Source organism: Felis catus, chromosome B2 (assembly GCF_018350175.1).
Source record: "Felis catus isolate Fca126 chromosome B2, F.catus_Fca126_mat1.0, whole genome shotgun sequence".
NCBI lineage: Eukaryota > Metazoa > Chordata > Mammalia > Carnivora > Felidae > Felis > Felis catus.
The window spans coordinates 113,444,434-113,459,956 of NC_058372.1; the positions used below are offsets into that span (position 1 = coordinate 113,444,434).

Genomic DNA, 15,523 nt, shown 5'->3' on the forward strand with positions numbered 1-15,523 from the left:
TTTATGATTCTACAATTGTAAAATCTATTTACATTTTTAATGTGACGAGACTGTTTTCAGACTCATTTAAAAACCCTGTTAATAATTATCTTTAACTGCTTGTTAAAATATTATATTTTGGAAGCAAATGGTCCTTACAGAAATTTGTTTCTGATGTAAGCTGAGGCTTTCTAACTCTAAACTATGAGCAAATGTAAATTTCTAGATACAAATTTTAATTATATGCTGTGCACATACTCAATTCTCTTTAGAGCCAGTTAGGGAAAGAGACATTTAAGGGGAAGTAATGGTGAAGAATGCTATTTCTATTCTTCTATCAAAAGGATCGATTATCAGGGAAAATTCTGAGTACAAAAATGACATTGTAAACATTCTATTACAGTCATTTTCCAATCAGAATTTTCCTTGTAATATGGGGAGCCTGGGTGGATTAGTCAGTTAAGCATCCAACTTCGGCTCAGGTCATAATCTCTCCGTTCGATCTCTCATGATCTCTCAACCCTGCGTGGGGCTCTGTGCTGACAGCTCAGAGCCTGGAGCCTGCTTCAGATTTTGTGTCTGCCTCTCTCTGCCTCTCCCCCAGCTTGTGTTCTGTCTCTGTCTCTGTCTCTCTCAAAAATAAATAAACATTAAAAAATAAAAAAAAAAAGAATTTTCCTTATAATTTACTGCTTTGGTGAAAAGACTGAAAACTAATTTTTGTCTCACAACTCTGTGATCAACTGGGCACTTTTATTGATCTGATCTGCGCAGCTTAACTGATCTACGCAGAACTGTTTCAGATGTCTATCTCTAGTCAGTTGGAGGCTCTGAGGGGGCCGTTGGTGCAGGATGGTCAGCACAGTGATGACTCAGTTCTCCTCCTGCTTCTCCTTACATTTCTTCAGCAAAGTAGCTTCCGTGTGTTCTCATGGTTCTTATAAGGAACAAGAGAGCAAGTACAGTGAACAAGAATTTTTCTCACTTCTGATTGTGTCGCATTTGAGAACATTCCTTTGGCCAATGCAAGTGCTGTAGTTGAGCCCAGAGTAAAAGAATGGGGCAGAATGCCCTGACTGATGGGAAGAGTAAAGAATTGGAGCCATCGATGCAATCAATCAAATACACATTCATATAGGTTTACACTATTAATAGCATCCCTATGTGTGATGTACCATAATTTACTTACTCATTTCTCTATTTATGGATATTCAATTGATTCTAATTCTTTTTTTAACGTTTATTTATTTATTTTTTTGGGGGGGGACAGAGAGAGACAGAGCATGAACGGGGGAGGGGCAGAGAGAGAAGGAGACACAGAATCGGAAACAGGCTCCAGGCTCTGAGCCATCAGCCCAGAGCCTGACGCGGGGCTCGAACTCACGGACAGCGAGATCGTGACCTGGCTGAAGTCGGGCGCTTAACCGACTGCGCCACCCAGGCGCCCCTCTAATTCTTTTTTTAAAATTACAATCAATGCTGCAATAAAAATTTATGTACATCCAGCTTTATGCACAGGTATGAATATTTTAAAATTTTCAACATACAAAATATGTCCTCACCACTGATATAAAATAGCTTTTCATATTTTGTCACACCTGTTTCAATCTTCATGAGTATCTTTTTTGAAGTTTTAAGAAAACAGGAACAGCTAAGGCTGCATCACTTATCCTTCCCTCCATTTCCAGAGGCAACCAGTCCCCTGAAGTTGGTATGTGCCATTCCGGTATGTGCTATACATAGTTATTATATATGTAAAACTGTACTGCTGCTTTACATTTGAACATTTTTATGTCAGTGTTAATCATACTATATGTAAATTTCTATAGCTTCTATTTTTATCCAACAGAATGTTAAGATTTATCCATATTATTACATGTAGGTTTGCTTCAGTAATTGTAACAGCTGTATATATTATTCCACTGCATGAGTAAGCCATTTATTGGGAGGTACTTGTATTTTTCCAAAGTTTTGCTGTTGCAAAGTGTGCTTAGTGACCATCCTTGTATGTATTTCTTTGTGTATATATGTGAAAATTGTCAAGTGCAGGAACCCAGAATAATTTCTGTTTAGTAGAGTATGTGCATATTGTTTGGCTTTTTTACAATCTGTCCAGGAACGTATAAATGATTTGCCTTTCCTCATATCTTACAAAAATTTGTTATCATCTGACCTAATACCTATGTCAATCTCATGATTCTGAAATTATATCTCATTATTACTTAAATTTACATTCCTGTGGTTTTAAGCATATTTTCATGTTTATTTTCTGTCCCAGTTTCTATCTATCCTGTCCCTTTACTTTTCCATATAAATTTTTGGATTTGTTTGTTAGTTCCCCTAAAAATCCTGTGGGTTGTAACTGCATTAATTTTAGAGATTATTTTTATTTATGATTGCTATTCATAAACATGTGATAGCATTTATTTAAGACTTTTTTATGCTTTTGAATAATATTTTACTATATTCTCTGTAAATATCATACCTCTTTGATTTATTCTCAGGAAATTTATGAGTCTTGTTACCATTGTAGATGATACCTTTTTTAAAGTACATTTTTCTGTTTGTTGCTCAAGTGTATTGACCACTATTGATTTTATATACTGAGCTCATGTTAGAAAAACTTGCTAATGTCCTTTACTCACTGAAATTATCTGCAGATTCTCACAATTTTTTTTTTTTTTACAAATAGTGACAGTTTTCTTTCTTCATTTCCAAGTGCTTCTTCCACTCTCTATTTTTTATAACTTTTACCTTACATTACTGGAAAGATTTTCCAATGTAATGCTGACTAGAAATGTTCGTTTCTGAATTACAAGGAATTTCTTATCGTGTTTCAAAAGTGACTTTGTTATCGGCAGTGGGTTTTGATAGATAACATTCATCAGGACGGGAAGTTTCCTTCTATTCCTAGTTTATAGTAGTCTTATTTAGTTAAACATGTGTGATGAATTTTATCAAAATTGTTTCACTTCCGTTGAAATATTCATATGATTTTTTTTCTCCTTTAATGTCAGTGTGGTGAATTTACATTAGTAGCTGTAGAGAGCAAGATGGAGTCACTCATGTCAAGCAGAGGCCTGTGTCAAGCAATGACTCAAGCACTTGAGGGGACTGCAGCTACTAGATATCGCCAAGGCCAGCAGCAGCTGACCATACCCCAGAACTGATAACAAGCGGGAGCAGAGGAGGGCTGCAGGGGCCCAAGACTGATTAAGTCCCTTTAAAAAGAGAGGATTTTTGCAGCAAACTGTCAGATTCCTTAGACACTGACCCCTCTATGTCTGACCACTTCAAAAGGCAGCTGCCGCCAAAGGCTCTGCCTGATTGATCTCTGAACAGAACTGAGATCCTTCACTACTTGATCATAACAAGTAGTAAGTGCCGAGAGCTGACTTGGACTGGACCGAAGCCTTATCTCAAATGTGCGCCCACCAGACTGACCTCACCACGTTTCGTTCCTTAGCTTCCTACCCGCTGTGTTATCTTGTTTGTTGTGTGACTTGTCTTGTGTTCAGCTTTATGTGCCTTTGTAAGAAGCCAAGTTAATCACGTGGTGAAATGTCACGGAGTTTGGAATCCTGAGCCTGCTTTATAATTACATTACACTTGCTTTATGACGGAATAAAGCTGACACTGTGAAAGACATAACTCATGTGTGGGCCTTCAGAGGGTGCTCAGGACAGGAGCTGTTACAAAGTTAATCATCTCTACATTCCTGAGATAAATGTATTTCTTCATATATTGCTGATTTCTTTTGCTAAGAGGTTTTTTTTAGAATTTTCTGTCTAGTTCAGAAGTAAGAGCCTCTTATATTTTTCTTTCTTTTATTGTCCTTATCTAGTTTTTATGTTAAAAGTATACTGTCTTCATAAAAGAAGTTGAGGAACTTTCCCCCTTCATCTTGCTCCTCTTAGGATCTACCCTTTTCGAAGTTTTTCTGCAGTTTCACTACAGTGCATTTGTTGTATATTAATTCTTTTTTTTTCCTGCTTGTACCTTACGAATCTGAGATTTTGTGTCTTCTGTCAACTCTGGAAAATTCTAGGCCATTTAAAAATGTATTCCCTCTCTGTTTTTCTCTGTTCCCTTGATGTGGAACTCATCTTTATGTTGGACATTCTCATTGTATCCTCAACATTTCAACTTCTCTTAAATAATTTCTATAATTTTTAAAATATACTTTATTGTCAAATTGGCTAACATGCAATGTGTAAAGTGTACTCTTGGTTTTGGGGTAATAATTTCTATAATTTTATATCTCTGGTCCACAATGTAGATAATTTCTTAGATTTATTTTCCAGTTTAGTAATCTTCTCTTTAGTTTTTATGCATGTAATCATTTTAAGAATACTGTTATTTTGATTCTCCTTCAAAGTTTTTTTCTATTATCTCATATACTTTTGGATAATAATGCTATGTTTAAACCTTCTGGCTTTGGCTATTCTGCTTTTTTTTTAAAGGTTTATTTATTTTTTTTTTAATTTTATTTTTTATTTTTTAAAATTTACATCCAAATTAGTTAGCGTATAGTGAAACAATGATTTCAGGAATAGATCCTTAATGCCCCTTATCCATTTAGTACATCCCCCCTCCCACAACCCCTCCAGCAACCCTCAGTTTGTTTTCCATATTTATGAGTCTCTTCTGTTTTGTCCCCCTCCCTGTTTTTATATTATTTTTGTTTCCTTTCCCTTATGTTCATCTGTTTTGTGTCTTAAAGTCCTCATATGAGTGAAGTCATATGATTTTTGTCTTTCTCTGACTGACTCATTTCATTTAGCATAATACCCTCCAGTTCCATCCACATAGATGCAAATGGCAAGATTTCATTCTTTTTGATTGCTGAGTAATACTCCATTTTGTGTGTGTGTGTGTGTGTGTGTGTGTGTGTGTGTGTGTGTGTGTGTGTATACATATACCTCATTTTCTTTACCCATTCATCCATCTGTGGACATTTGGGCTCTTTCCATACTTTGGCTATTGTTGATAGTGCTGCTATAAACATGGGGGTGCATGTGTCCCTTTGAATCGGCACACCTGTATCCCGTGGATAAATGCCTAGTAGTGCAATTTCTAGGTCATAGGGTAGTTCTATTTTTAATATTTTGAGGAGCCTCCATACTGTTTTCCAGAGTTGCTTTACCAGCTTGCATTCCCACCAACAATGCAAAAGAGATCCTCTTTCTCCACATCCTCGCCAATATCTGTTGTTGCCTGAGTTGTTAATGTTAGCCGTTCTGACAGGTGTAAGGTGATATCTCATTATGGTTTTGATTTGTATTTACCTGATGATGAGTGATGTGGAGCATTTTTTCATGTGTCTGTTGGCCATCTGGATGTCTTCTTTGGAGAAGTGTCAATTCATGTCTTTTGCTCATTTCTTCACTGGATTATCTGTTTTTTTGGGTGTTGAGTTTGATAAGTTCTTTATAGATTTTGGATACTAACCCTTTACCTGATATGTTGTTTGCAATCTTCTCCCATTCTGTTGGTTGCCTTTTAGTTTTGGTGATTGTTTCCTTTGCTGTGCAGAAACTTTTTATTTTGATGAGGTCCCAGTAGTTCATATTTGCTTTTGCTTCCCTTGCCTCCAGAGACGTCTTGAGTAAAAACGTTGCTGTAGCCAAGATCAAAGAGGTTTTTGCCTGCTTTCTCCTCAGGGATTTTGATGGCTTTCTGTCTTATGTTTAGGTCTTTCATCCATTTTGAGTTTATTTTTGTGTATGGTGTAAGAAAGTGGTCCAGGTTCATACTTCTGCATGTTGCTGTCCAGTTTTCCCAGCACCACTTGCTGAAGAGACGGTGTTTATTCCATTGGATATTCTCTGCTTTGTCAAAGATTAGTTGGCCATACGTTTGTGGGTCCATTTCTGGGTTCTCTATTCTGTTCCATTGGTCTGAGTGTCTGTTCTTGTGCCAGTACCATACTGTCTTGATGATTACAGCTTTGTAGTATAGCTTGAAGTCTGGGATTGTGATGCCTCCTGCTTTGGTTTTCTTTTTTAAGATTGCTTTGGCTATTTGGGTCTTTTCTGGTTCCATACAAATTTTAGGATTATTTGTTCTAGTCTGTAAAGAATGCTGGTGTTACTTTGATAGGGATTGCATTGAATATGTAGATTGCTTTGGGTGGTATCGACATTTTAACAATATTTCTTCCTATCCAGGAGCATGGAATCTTTTTCCATTTTTTTGGTGTCTTCTTCAATTTCTTTCATAAGCTTTCTATAAGTTTTCAGTGTATAGATTTTTCACCTCTTTGGTTAGATTTATTTCAGGTATTTTATGGTTTTTGTGCAACTGTAAATGGGGTCAATTCCTTGATTTCTCTTTCTGTCACATCATTGTTGGTGTATAGGAATGCAACCGAATTCTGTGCATTCATTTTATACCCTGCAACTTTGCTGAATTCATGAATCAGTTCTAGCAGTTTTTTGGTGGAACCTTTTGGGTTTTCCGTATAGAGTATCCTGTCATCTGTGAAGAGTGAAAGTGTGACTTCCTCCTGGCCGATTTGGATGCCTTTTATTTCTTTGGTTGTCTGATTTCAGAAGCTAAGACTTCCAATACTATGTTGAATAAGAGTGGCAAGAGTGGACATCCCTGTCTTGTTCCTGACCTTACGGGGAAAGCTCTCAGTTTTACCCCATTGAGGATGATATTAGCTTTGGGTCATTCATATATAGCCTTTATGATCTTTTATGATAGAAGTATGCTCCTTCTATCCCTACTTTCTTGGGGTTTTTTTTTATCAAGAAAGGATGCTGTATTTTGTCAAATGCTTTCTCTGCATCTATTGAGAGGATCATATGGTTCTTGTCCTTTCTTTTATTGATGTGATGAATCACATTAATTGTTTTTGCAGATATTGAACCAGCCCTGCATCCCAGGTATAAATCCTGCCTGGTCGTAGTGAATAATTTTTTTTAATGTATTGTTGGATCTGGTTGGCTAATATCTTATTGAGGATTTTTGCATCCATGTTCATCAGGGAAATTGGTCTATAGTTCTCCTTTTTAGTGGGGTCTATGTCTGGTTTTGGAATCAAGGTAATGTTGGCTTCATAGAAAGAGTTTGGAAGTTTTCCTTCCATTTGTATTTTTTGGAACAGCTTCAAGAGAATGGGTGTTAACTATTCCTTAAATGTTTGGTAGAATTCCCCTAGAAAGCCACCTGGCCATGGACTTTTGGTTTTTGGCAGATTTTTGATTACTAATTCAATTTCCTTACTGGTTATGGGTCTGTTCAAATTTTCTCTTTCTTCCTTTTTCAGTTTTGGTAGTGTATATGTTTCTAGGAATTTGTCCATTTCTTCCAGATTGCCCATTTTATTGGCATATAATTGCTCATAATATTCTCTTATCATTGTTTTTAGTTCTGTTGTGTTGGTTGTGATCTCTCCTCTTTCATTATTGATTTTATTTATTTGGGTCCTTTCCTTTTTCTTCTTGATCAAACTGGCTAGTGGTTTATCAATTTTGTTAATTCTTTCAAGGAACCAGCTTCTGGTTTCATTGATCTGTTCTACTGTTTTTTTGGTTTCGATAGCATTGATTTCTGCTACAATCTTTATTATTTCCGGTCTTCTGCTGGTTTTGGGTTTTATTTGCTGTTCTTTTTCCATCTCCTTAAGGTGTAAGGTTAGGTTGTGTATCTGAGATCTTTCTTCCTTCTTTAGGAAGGCCTGGATTGCTATATACTTTCCTTTTATGACCACCTTTGCTGCATCCCAGAGGTTTTGGGTTGTGGTGTTATCATTTTCATTGACTTCCATATAATTTTTAATTTCCTCTTTAACTGCTTCGTTGGCCCATTCATTCTTTAGTAGGATGTTCTTCTGTCTCCAATTATTTATTACCTTCCCAAATTTTTTCTTGTGGTTGATTTCGAGTTTCATAGCGTTGTGGTCTGAAAATATGCATGGTATGATCTTGATCTTTTTGTACTTACTTAGGGCTGATTTGTGTCCCAATATGTGGTCTATTCTGGAGAACGTTCTATGTGCACTGGCGAAGAATGTATATTCTGCTGCTTTAGGATGAAATGTTCTGAATATATCTGTTAAGCCCATCTGGTCCACTGTGTCATTCAAAGCCATTGTTTCCTTGTTGAGTTTTTGATTAGATGATGTGTCCATTGTTGTGAGTGGGGTGTTGAAGTTTCCTACTAATATGGTATTACTATCGATGAGTTTCTTTATGTTTGTGATTAATTGATTTTATATTTGGGTGCTCTCACATTTGGTGCATAAATGTTTACAATTGTTAGGTCTTCTTGGTGGATAGACCCCTTGATTATGATATAATGCCCTTCTGCATCTCTTGATACAGTCTTTATTTTAAAGTCTGGATTGTCTGATATAAGTATGGCTACTCCAGCTTTCTTTTGATGACCATTAGCATGACAGATAGTTCTCCATCCCCTTATTTTCAATCTGAAGGTGCCTTTAGTTCTAAAGTGGGTCTCTTATAAACAGCATATAGATGGATCTTGTTTTCTTATCCATTCTGTTACCCTATGTCTTTTGATTGGAGCATTGAGTCCATTGACATTTAGAGTGAGTACTGAAAGATATGAATTTATTGCCATTATGATGCTTGTAGGGTTGGGAGTTTCTGGTGGTGTTCTCTTGTCCTTTCTAATCTTCTGTTGCTTTTGGTATTTATGTATATATATATTTTTTCATCTTTTCTCCCCTCAGAAAATCCCCCTTAAAATTTCTTGCAGGGTGGTTTAGTGGTCACAAACTCCTTTAATTTTTGTTTGACTGGGAAAGTTTTTATCTCTCCTTCTATTTTTTGAATGATAGCCTTGCTGGATAAAGAATTCTTGGCTGCATATTATTCTGATTCAGCACATTGAACATATCCCACCACTCCTATCTGGCCTGCCAAGTTTCTGTGGATAGGTCTGCTGCAAACCTGATCTGTCTTCCCTTGTAGGTTGGGGACTTTTTTTTCCCCTTGCTGCTTTCATGATTCTCTCCTTGCCTGAGTATTTGGTGAAGTTGACTATGATATGCCTTGTTGATGGGCGGTTTTTGTTGAATCTAATGAGAGTCCTCTGTGCTTCCTGGGTTTTGATGTCTGTGTCTTTCCCCAGGTTAGGAAAGTTTTCTGCTATGATTTGCTCACATAACCCTTCTACCCCTATTTCTCTCTCTTCCTCTTCTGGGACCCCTATGATTCTGATGTTGTTCCTTTTTAATGAGTCACTGATTTCTCTAATTCTGAAATCATGCTCTTTTTCCTTCATCTCCCTCTTTTTCCTGCTTCGTTATTCTCTTTAAGTTTGTCCTCTGTATCGCTGATTCTCTGTTCTGCCTCATCCATCCTTCCTGCTGCTGCATCCATCTGTGATTGCAGCTCAGTTATAGCGTTTTTAATTTCATTCTGGCTATTTTTTACTTCTTTTATCTCTGCAGGAAGGGATTCTAATCTCTTTTTGACTCCAGCTAGTGTTCTTATTCTCATGATTATAAATTCCGGTTCCAGCATCTTATTGTATCTGTGTTGGTCAAATCCCTGGCTGTCATTTCTTTGTGCTCTTTCTTTTGGGGTGAATTCCTTCGTTTTGTCATTTCGAAGGGAGAAAAGGAATTAATGAGGTAGAAAAATTGAAATAAAAAATTGAAATTAAGAAATATTAAAATTAAAAATTAAACACACACACACATGAACACATACACACACACACACACACACACACAAATCGAATAAATGATGCTAGATCCCAGGTGTGTTTTGGTATTGGTGTTGAAACTGGTTTGACAGATTCGAAAAAAAAAAAAGGTGGGGGGGAGAAAAAAAAGAAATCATTTGAGAATTTGAAAAAAATGAATACACTGAAGTAGACTAAAATGAATTGGTAGGGGTAAAATAGAATGTGAAAAAATATACACAAAATAAAGAATATAGTAGAAGAAATTTAAAGAAACATATTTTTAATAAAAATTAAAAATAAATATGAATTTTTTCATTTTCTGTATTTAAGAAAAAAGAAAACAAATGAAGAAGAGAAAAAAGATAATAAAAGAAAAAAAAGGAAAAGAGAAATCGTTTGAAAATTTGAAAGGTGAATACACTGAAGTAGACTAAAATAAAATGTTGGAAGTAAAATAGAATTTGAAAAAATTTACATAAAAGCAAAAAATATAGTAATGAAAACAAATAAGAAAAATTTTAATAGAAATTTAAAGTAAAAATGAAATTTTTCTCTTTCTGCATTCAAGAAAAAGAAAAATGTAAAACAGAAAAAAGAAAAAAGAAAAAGAAAAAGAAAATAAAAAAAGGAAATTGTTTGAAAATTTGAAAAGGTGAATACACTGAAGTAGACTGAAATAAAATGATGGAAGTAAAGTAGAATTTGAAAAAAAATTTACACAAAAGTAAAAAATATAGTAATAAAAATTAAAGATATGTTTAATAAAAGTTGAAAATAAAAATGAATTTTTTCTTTTTGTGTTCAAGAAAAAGAATTGTGAAAGAAAAAAAAGAAAAAAGAAAAAAAAAAGAAAGAAAACTGAATAGATGAACCTGCTAACAGATTGAAGTAGGACTGAAATTGCTTTGTTTTCCCCTAGAAGTCAGTCTATGTATCTCTTTATAGTCCATAAACTAAGCCCACGGTGAAACTTGTGTTCTTGAAAAGCGAAGTTGGCCCAGTTGGGCAAGGCTTGGTGTAACAGCTCTCTCTCCACTAGACGGCACTGCTAGCCCTCTGGGGTGGATTGTTGCGGAACTTGTAGGTGTGTATGCGCATGCGCGGGAGCTGTGAAAATGGTGCCACCCAGCTACCCAGTCTGTTCTCCTGGATCAGCAATCGCGCACCTGTCCTCTGTCTTCAGCTCTTGTCTACTCCCTGCTTTTTCAGTCTCCGTGACCAGGCCCTAGGCAGTACCTCTCTCACAAGTTTTGTCTCAGATGCGGCTGTTTTTCCTGGCCCCTAATTTCTGATGGACTGCGGCTGTGACCTGTTCCACCCCTCTGTGGGAGGGTCTCACTGAGCAATGGCCGAATGAGCAATGGCTGAATATCGGCTGCACCCAGGAACGCCCACTGGACCCTGTTGTTCCTGGTGCCCCCAGACTGTGGCCAGGTGCCAGCCTGTCCCAGAAAATGTTCACGAGACAGTGTAGCCGCAGCATTTCAGGGATTATGGAAAATCACAACACACATCTGGCACCAGGCTTCACCCTTAATGACCTTGCCCCGGAACCAGTGAATGTGGCTGCCTTACGGGGTCTGCTGGGACCAGGTGGCTTCAACAGTCTCTACCAAATGTCCTTCCAGCAGTGGAACTGCTTTTCCCCGTGTGGCCTGAGAACCTCTCTGACCCCTCTGTTCCTGGGGATTTGCTCTTCCCACCAGAGCACCTCCAGGTATCGAGCTGCAGAGTTGCAGCCTTTGTGCTCCCCTTGTTTACAGTCTTAATGGAATTTAAACCCTCTCCTTTCTCCTTTCTCCCTTTTTAGTTTAGTCCCTGTGGCTGTTTCCAATTTTCCACTTTCTCTCCAGCTGCTTTTGGGGAGGGGTGCTTTTCCTATATGTTCCCCCCCACCCTAGTCTCTGTCCTCTCTCTGCCTGCAAAAGCAGTTCCCTACCTTTTGCGGCTTCTTGCTCCCCAAGTTCAGTTCTCTGCGCTGCGTACCTGCTGAATTCTGTGGTTCAGGTTGGTGTTAATCCTCCAATCAGTTTTCTAGGTGTGTAGGATGGTTTAGTGTTGGTCTGGCTGTATTTCATGGATGCAAGACACACAAAAAGCTTCCATGCTGTTCCACATCTTGACTCCTGCCTCCCAGATTCTCTGTTTTTTTTTTCTTTTTTCTTTTTTTGAGTGGAAGTTGTATCTTCTATTCCTTTTTTAATCCTTTAATATTTTATATACATACTTAATATATTTTTACTTTCCTTCCCCCAAATAGAAGACCATCACACTATTTTCATTCTGATCATTCTTCCTCCTACCTCACATGTCACCATTGTTGAGGATTTAACTTCCCTCAAATTCTCCCAAATTGAATATTATTATTATCTTACAGAATCAGTGTTTGCTTAGATTTACTCACTTGTGTAATCATCCAATCTCTTTTTTCTGTTTTGAATTTCTTTTCCTGAAAGGCATGCTTTAGACATTGTCTTTGTAAAACCTATTGAGGGTAACGATCATTTTTTTGTTTGTTTGAAAATGTCTTTTATATTGCCCTCATTTTGGAATGATAGTTGAGGTATAAAATTATATGTTAAGTCTAATTAGCTTAAGTAGTTTGAAGTTGTTATTCCATTATCTTTTGACTTCTCTAACAAACTATAGTTACTTATATCCTCAGTTTGTTTTTCATCTTTTGAAGGCTGTGGTGAATCTCTAGATGCATGTAACATATTTCCTTTGTCAGTGGTATCCAGGAATTTTTCTAACTTGTTTTGAGGCATGGATTTTATTTTGTTTATCCTGCTTGAGATGCATAATGTTGCTTGAAAGTAAAAAAAAATTCAGTTCTGGAAAATACTAGCCATTATTTGTTGAATATTTCTTTTCTTCCATTCTGTCTATGCTTTCCTCCTGAACTCCAATTTTTTTTCCTCCTTATTTAAAAAATTCTCTTTCATATTTTCCATCACTTTGTAATTTCCTCAATTTACAAGTCACTACTTTCCTATTTTACTGTTTCTAATCCCTTGTATAATGAATCATTTAATTTGAAATAATACTCTTTAAATTTATTAATCGTCCATATTATTTTTGAAAAATATGGCTGGCTTAATATTTTGTAATAACTTAGTTTCTAATTGAAAAAAATTAAATGTATTTATTTTATATTCTATCGTCCATTATTTTTTTATCTGGTGTTTTTGAGGATCTACTTCAGATATCTATTACTTCTCTTGTACTTGCTGCTGCTTTTTAGTTTCTTTACATGTTCCCTAATTTTTCATTAGAAATTTATCTACAGAGGTAGATGGGTAGAAAGAATAGAAGCTTGGGTTTTGGAGGATATTACAAGGATACTGTTTTCATTACCCGCTTGTAGTCAAATGCAAAAAAAAATTTTTTTAAATACATCTTTATGGGGGCTCCTATCTGGCTCAGTCAGTAGAGCATGTGACTCTTGATCTCAGGGTCCTGAGTTCAAGCGTCTCATTGGGTGCAGAGTCTACTTAAAAACAAAAAACACAAAAACTACATCTTTATGTTTGGTGTATGATAATTGAACTAATCGTAGAATTGAATGATTAATTTTTGGTCAGAAGATAACTTGCAGAACATAATAACAAATTATAATAGGAGCGCTTGATGGAAACAGAAACATGTGTCACATAGTGTGATGACAGCTTTATAACACTCACAACAATTATTTCCTGCCAAAATAGGAAGGCAGCCAAAACTATACTATACAGTTATATATTATATGGACAAATGTATACTCTAGTCATAATATTAGGTATTTCCCCCTTTTCAGATAGTATAAATCATGGTTAGAGAGAGTAAGCCACTTGTTTAAGGTCTCAAAGCTAAGATAGACCTGTACTCAGATTCTAGTTTATTTGACTTCAAAACCCCTTCTAATTTCAAATTATATTGGCTCTCACTAAAACCTTCTGTGTCAAAGGTTTCCAGTTATTATACATTCCTTGATTTTTAGCTGGGCACACTGTAGCCCAAATACAGGTAGCATTTTCTACCTCAATGTACATTTTGGTGTCATCACGTATCAGAGTTCTCTTCAAAGGAATAGATGTGATGTGGTATGTGTATTAAGGAAAGGGGGTATGTACCACACTTCTGCTTCCTCTTTTGTTCTTGCTCAAACACAGATGTGCTCACAGAAGATCAACTTTAAGTATATGGCCATACTAAAAATTAATTTTCAATATTGAATAAGACAATTTTGTTATTGTCATTTCTAGTCTCGTAATACTAAAAACCTAGCTTAGGTCAAATGTTAAAACATAAACTACTTGACTAGTTTTGATAAAAAGTTTCAAGTGGATTACTTTTTCCATTTTATTAATTTATTCTTTCTATAGAGATGCAATGTTACCACTTAAAATAAATGGGAATTACAGAGGGAAAAAATCACCCTCAAAATTAATACCCTTCATCCACACTTTGTGATTTTTGTTCTAGCCATTTTTTGTAAACTTTATTTTTAACAAAATATGTATAAACTAAACCACCAGTAATAGAATATTTTAACTGTTTTCCTTGACCATATTAAGATATAGTTTTACATATTTCTACCTGGTGTTTAAAATCATTGCTTTAAGTGAGTGCATGGCTGTCCATGGACAGACTATGTTTAATTAACTGGACATTTTATGTTGTTCCCAGGTTTTTGCTGTGATAAATCACATGTTATCTCCACTAAATGTGTAAATTTTAGAAAGTTATTTCTGGGTCTCTCTTTCCTTCTCTGTAAGTGAGGATAACAATAGTAATTACCTCTAGAATTCTAGAGAAGATTAAATGAGCACACGTGTGTTTGGTATTGAGAGCAGTTCTGAGTACATGGTAAGCACAAATTATGTTATTTTTATCATTTTTTGGGGGTAAATGACTTAAGATTATTGAACAAGAAAGACTTGATGGAGTGTAAGCAGAAACTAACTTTATTCTTCCTCCTGTTTCCCTCCAAACCTGTTCCTTTATTCTTAAGTGGAAATCTCAGGATTTTACTGCCTCTCTTTGGTAATAAACTCAAAAACCCTCTATTTTGATCAGAAAAAAATCTAGCCTAGTCTCATAATTACCCACCATTACAATTCAGTCCAGAGAAATAATAAAAATTTTAAACTTTTACCCAATATTAAGCTTCTTTCTCCCAGTCCTATGCCTGATCCCAACAGAGAAGCCTGAAGTGGAAGAAGGGAGGTGTATTATTTCTTTCACTTCATCCTAGTTTTCCTTCCTTCCTTCCTTTCTTTCTTTCTTTCTTTCTTTCTTTCTTTCTTTCTTTCTCTCTTTCTTTCTTTCTTTCTTTTTTTAAGTTTACTCATTTTGAGAGAGAGAGAGAGAACGTGAACAGGGCAGGGGCAGAGAGAGCAGGGAAAGAAAGAATCCCAAGGAGGCCCAGCGCTGTCAGGGCAGAACCCAATGTGGGGCTTGAACTCACAGATCCTGAGATCAAGACCTGAGTTCAAATCAAGAGTTGAATGCTTAACCAACTGAGCCACCCAGGCACAGGCACCCTTTCCCCTTACTTTCTAATAAAAATTGCTAAATAATAAATTATGTTGGAATTTTTCACATTTGCTTAAAAATTCTTTTTTTTTCCCACCAGAAAAATGTGACTGTTTTAGGGATAGAAGACAAAAAACTTTTACCTGGAAAGAGTACTTAGTTTATTCTTCTTTTCTTGACAATTAGCCAATTGATGTATATCATTTTCTCACAGAATCCTTAATAATTTATCTGTGGACAGCAGTGTCAATTTGAAAACTTCCTGAAGTCACTAAATTAAGAGGAAAAAAAAATCCTGATGATTTGATGTTACCAGCTGAGTAAAATTTTTAAATTTAAGTATTTCTCTTTTGCCCTGTTC

General features: G+C 36.0%; 1 long non-coding RNA gene across 1 annotated transcript; it reads right to left on the reverse strand.

The window, feature by feature from the left end:
- Positions 1-711: 711 nt before the first annotated feature.
- Positions 712-3,992, reverse strand: LOC109500212. Its single transcript, XR_002157858.3, has 2 exons — positions 3,424-3,992; positions 712-916 (listed from the first exon to the last, which is right to left on the reverse strand). It is a non-coding gene; the product is annotated as an uncharacterized LOC109500212 (long non-coding RNA).
- Positions 3,993-15,523: the final 11,531 nt, after the last annotated feature.